Genomic DNA, 6,000 nt, shown 5'->3' with positions numbered 1-6,000 from the left:
CATTTATGAACTGACACTGGATGGCTTCCTATTCTGACATTCATGGGATTTAAAACAAAGATGCATTTTATGATTAACCTCAGCATCCAGCAAGTAAAGAGCTATATTTGTCTCTTTTTGACTTACTTCAGCAACCTGAACTAAAAAAAAATCATCTTCAAGGAGAATCATATTTATTATACCTCAGAAATTCAGTTTATATGCACCATTGTTCAGAGCAATTTCTTTTTCCTTTTTCTTAATAGCCAATTGGTCATTTGTTTTGGAGATGCTATTTATGCTTTGGAAGATTTGACCACCATTGGAAAAGAACGTTTTTGAGAGCATTTCCCCACCTCTGTCTCAGTACAGAGAAAAGAATTGTAAGTGAATTTAAAATATTGATTCAAAGCCTCTTACTTGCTCTGAATTCTGGGACACATAAACCTTAATTTTCTAATTTTTAAGAGCTGTGATGAAAAGAACATTGGCGGATGTTAAGAATTTCTGACTTTGGAATCGCGTGACCTTGAACAAATCATTGAATTGAAATATTTTGTTTCCTTATAAAATGAGTACTGTGATGTTGAGATGACTAAGCAGGCAGTATTGGAGTAAGAGAGCATGGGGGCCTCCCCGGCGCAGCAGGTTGAGCGTTGCACTGTGAAGCTGTCTGCAGCCTCTGCAGTGCGGGTTCAATTCCTGGCCAGCCAGGGAGATGCCCACATGGCGCAGCAGACCTCTCCTGTCTCACCCGCTGCTCCCCTCAGCAGTGTCTTCTGCCTGTTCTGCTCCCCGCTCTGTCTCTCGTGAATTCTCTCACCCTCCCGCACCTCTGGCCTGTGCCCCAGTTCTTGTATAAATAAATAAATTGTTAAAAAAAAAAAGAGGAGAGCATGCATTTTGAAACAGTGTGACTTGGTAAATTAGTGTGACTTTTTGGTTAGCAGATGTGAGGCATGTGACTTAACCCCTAAAACTCAGCTCTCTTAGCTTGGATGGTGAGGTCATAGTGCTCCTTCTTCAAGTGGTTGTTTGAAAAATAAATGAAATTATTTACAAACATAGTGCTTAGCTCATTATAAATGCATGATCACTACCATTGTCACTATCATCATCATCATGAAAATAATAAATAACCATGAACTGGTTATTTTACTTAATAGAGTAAGTAGCACATGGACTCAAAGAGAAAGTGAAAACTCAAAATTCCAACTCTATCCTGGGCAAAATGAATTGAAACTAGATTCATGTAATTTGGCATGTGTCTTTTTAATATCTATATTCATATATACACATACATATGCACATAGAAAAACACAGACACATACGTAGACTATTTGTATAGAGATAAAAAACTATTTATACTCAGCTGAAATTTCACAGTATAAAAACCAACTTGAAATGTATTTACCAAGATTTTACATTATAACTGTACTTTCATTTCTAATGCAAAGCCACTTTCCAAATAAAAAAATATTTAGTCACAAGTACAAAATTGGAATAAGATTTAATAACCACCCTTAGGAACTGATTTTGAGGTTTAAATGTCCTTTATGAGCTCTGCATTAACTCTTAAATCCTTCTTATAATGTCTTCCTATTTAAGCTTCACTGGAGAAAGAAAGGAGTTCATCATTCTTTCACTTATTTAAAGATATTCCTGGATTTAAAAATATTAAGAGCTTCTGCTTGAAGATGGCAGATTGGAGATAATTGTATTAAGTGCCACTTTCTAATATCAACTGAAAGGAACACACATTCTAATAAAAGAGCCCATCTTTAATGAAACCAGGAGACAGACACAACCCTAAACTATGAAGAATAGCTTATAAAAATACAGACATTTGGCCCTGATTCTAGGAGGATGCCAAAAGTAGATTCACACTTGACAGTCAGTGCACACACAGTTTTCCAATAGTACGTGGCACACTCTGTAGGACCTTCCTGTTACCCTTACTGGCACTGCTAATACCACATGGCATGCTGAGGACCTGCAACGCAGATGGGATTCACTATAGGATGAGGGAAAAGAAGATATTGCAGCTGATTCCTAGGTTTTGAGTGTTTACAGACAGAAAGGATGGTGGATGGTTTCCCTGACATAGGATATCTAGAAGGAGACTAGAAACTGTGCTGGGAGATATTGATAATTCGGACAGGCTGTATTTGAGATGTTTATGAGCTACTGAAGTGAAGGTGTGGAGGAAGCAGCTGAAATGGAGCCTGGAGCTCAGAGAAGTGAACTGATAAGGAATTGAGAGGGCAGAGTGTTGATGAGTCACCAACAAGGGCACCGTCCCCAAGGATGGTGAAAGGAGGACAAGTCAAGGTGATGTATATTTAGTGCCTGAAACACAGTAAGTTCTCAATAAATATTGGTTATTCTATTACTTATTTGAACTCTGCTTCCAATCCATCTGTTCTGGTGTCTTTCAGAAATTCTTTTTATCACTACGTTGTATCTCTGCTGCTTCCAGGGTAAAATATCTATATCTAGTTTTTGGTTGGATTTCTCCTCCTGGCACAACCATGATTATGATTGTCCTGTTTCTTCACCTATCAAGTTATCCAGCCCAGCTGCCATCCCACAGCGAGGGCGAGTTGGCCTATGCTCAGTTGCTTCCAGTGATGCAGCAGCATAGTTGCTTCTAAGTGATTGTGCTTCCCAGTGATACACTTTCTGCTTGCCACATGGTGTGTTCTTTGCTTCAGCAATCAGTCATCAAATGGGAGAATGTTGCTGGAGAATCTCTAATACCTCTAGTAGTTATTTTTAATCTGGTTCCATCTTCATTGTATCTCTGTGAAGTTGTGACATGTGAAAGGGCATTCCCTAGTTCAAATATGAATATGACATTCAACATTTTCAAAATCATTACAACAAGAGCCCAGAAGAAACCATTTTTGTCTTGACTCATTGGACTCTTCCTCTCTCTTCCTCCCTCTTCTTCTGGATCCATATCCTGGCTTCAGGTTCTGCTTTGGAGACCTGCTGACTTCCCTGTCCCTTCTAGAAAGTATTTTATCAGTTAATTATGGGTACTTCTCTCTCAGAGTCATCTTCATTCCTAGTCACGGACCTTAGGTGCTTTCATCACTTTCAGACCACTTTCCCAACAGAGAGATGCGGGTCATGCAGACGTGCCTCAGACAGCATCTTGTCCAGGATCAAAAGTACGACTCTTTCGTTGTCTTGGCTTATGACCTGCTTAGGAACAGAAATGGGGCCATTTTCACAGGGAACTCATCATGGTCTAGGGAAGACGTTCTATTCTCTCCTCTGTATCTTTCACTGAAATTTGAGTTTGTGGACATCTTGTGGTTTATAGACTGAACCGATGAATACCTGATGACGGGGGAGGACAAGACTTCATGTGATGCTGATTTATGTCCAGAGAGAAATGTAAACATCTAAGGCAGAGATATGGGGGTTCTGGTTTAGTCCCTGCTGCTGAAATGTGAGATAGTTCATGTGGGGCCTGTTCTTGCCTTGGGAAGTGGTTGGGTGAATACAGAAGAGCTAGAAACTCAGACCCACCTTGATGGTTGGAATGTACCACCCTCCCATGAGCATCATAGAACTTCCACCTGTGCAGGTGGCTGAGGGTGAGATGGAGAGAGGTTTGATATGAAGACCTCACTGGCTTCCTTCTTACTGAGGGAACTCTGGGGAAAGGGCCGGCCAACTTATGGCGTTATTGCTTCTTTGGTAGCTGGTAGCAGAAGGCTTTGTTCCATCTGTGGTGTTTTGGACAGCATCAGCTTTGGCACACTTCTAATCCTCGGTCAGAGCAGCTTCTCATGGGGAGGTTGGGTGGGAGGATGCCCTCTTTTCCTTCTCCCAGCATATCAGTATTTTGAGTAGGGTCTCGCTACTGCCTATTTTTTGCATAACAGACTGCCTTTATAGTTTTCTTTACATCTTGTTTGGGTAAGTAACAGAACTAAAAGTAACAGAAACAAAACTCTTTAAGTAACAGGCACAAAGCTTGAGCTGCTGAAGCACTTGTCTAACCAGGTATGGCCTGGGGACCCGAATCTTGCTGCATTGTCAGTCCACAAGTACCAAGGCTTGCTGAAGATCTCCCATGTGTCTGCAAGAACCCACTCCTATATTCATTTGTTTCCAGGTTTGTTTCTCCAACCATTTATAAACATGTAAACTGTCATTTATTTTTTTTTCCCCCTATTTCTGGTGAGTGTCTTACTCACAATAGACAATTCAGTAATGTTAGGCTCATCATGAAAATGCAGGGATTTTTAGCCTGTATTTTTTAGATATATTATTATCATGCTTGGTTTTACAAATATAACATGCATCCTCAAAGGACAATGAATTCTGATAATTAAACATGCTCCTTAATTGCAATTTATTTTGATACTTGTGAAAATATTTGATGCAGATTTTTTGGTAAAGTAATTTTATTTAATGAAGTTAATGCTTTGAAAGTTATGATAAAAGCAGTGCTTTGTCAATACACATAAAGTATATTGTTTTCCTCCAAATTTGAAAATTATCTAAAATATAGAAACATAAAAATATAAAGCCATGAAATTAATCAAAAGAACATATCAAATGATTATACATATTTAGCTACATTAAGTACTGTTGCACATCAATAAGCATATGTAAATATTTAAATTTTATAATGTTTTCCCCTCTAATTCCATGAGAATTAGTAATTCATGTTTAAGAAAGGATACTAGTAATTTGGACTATTATAACAATATTAAAATTTTACTACAATGGGAAAACATACTTACGTAAACCTTTTTTCTTTCCTGTATGCAAAGTAATGGGCTTTAAAGGATCTTGAAATACTTAGAAGCATGATTTGATATATCCAATTTTGCAAATGGAAAGGTAGCCTATTTATTTCTCCTTAGGAGTTTATTAACTCAAATCACATAACAGACTAGTTAGAAAAGCATCTATTATGGCTAAAATAGAAGAATCAAGTAATTTTTTCTTTTTGCTGGTGAAAGTATATACAATCATTTTTAATGACCAATACAGAGCCTTTCCCAGCATGAAAATATTTAACAACTCTTCCAGGACAAATAAGAATTCCACTCTCGGGCCTCCCCGGTGGCGCAGCGGTTGAGCGCTGGGTTGCGAAGCTGCCCGCAGCCTTTGCAGCGCCAGTTCGATCCCCGGCTGCTCCCCGGCCACTGGAGGAGGGTCCCACATGGCGCGCAGACCTCTCCTGCCGCCCGCTGCTCCCCTCAGCAGTGTACTTCGGTCCTTCTGCCTGCTCTGCTCCCTGCTCTGGCTCTGGTGAATTCTCTCACCCTCCCACGCTTCTGATTGTACCCAGTGCATGTATAAACCAACCAACCAACCAAACAAATAAATAAATAAAAATAAAAAAAAAAAAGAATTCCACTCTCTTTTTATTTCTTTTTTTTTAAAATTTATCTATGCATACAAGAACTGGGGTACAGGCCAGAGGTACAGGTCCCCACATGAGAGGATTCATCAGAGACAGAGTGGGGAACAGAACAGGCAGATTGACTGAAATACACTGCTGAGGGGAGCAGTGGGCGAGACAGGAGAGGTCTGCTACACCATGTGGGTCACCTCCCCGGCCAGGGATCCAGCTCGTGTTGCAGAGGCTGCAGGTAGCCTCATAGTGCTGCCTCTTAACCCCTTGCACCACCGGGGAGGCCCCTCTCTTTTTATTTCTGACATGGCTTTGCAAAGAACTTCACATTGAGCAGGTGCACAACAAATACTTTTTTTTTTTAATGCATTTTTTTTTATAGAGGCATGTTTTATTTGTTTGTTTGTTTGTTTGTTTATACATGCACTGGGTTCAGTCAGAAGCGCAGGAGGGTGAGAGAATTCACCAGAGCCAGAGCAGGGAGCAGAGCAGGCAGAAGGACCGAAGTACACTGCTGAGGGGAGCAGCGGGTGGCAGGAGAGGTCTGCGCGCCATGTGGGACCCTCCTCTGGTGGCCGGGGAGCAGCCGGGGATCAAACTGGCACTGCAGAGGCCGCGGGCAGCCTCGCAACCCA

This window comes from Talpa europaea (assembly GCF_964194135.1).
Source record: "Talpa europaea genome assembly, chromosome: 5".
Taxonomy (NCBI): Eukaryota; Metazoa; Chordata; class Mammalia; order Eulipotyphla; family Talpidae; genus Talpa; species Talpa europaea.
This window is presented reverse-complemented; position numbering follows the sequence as displayed.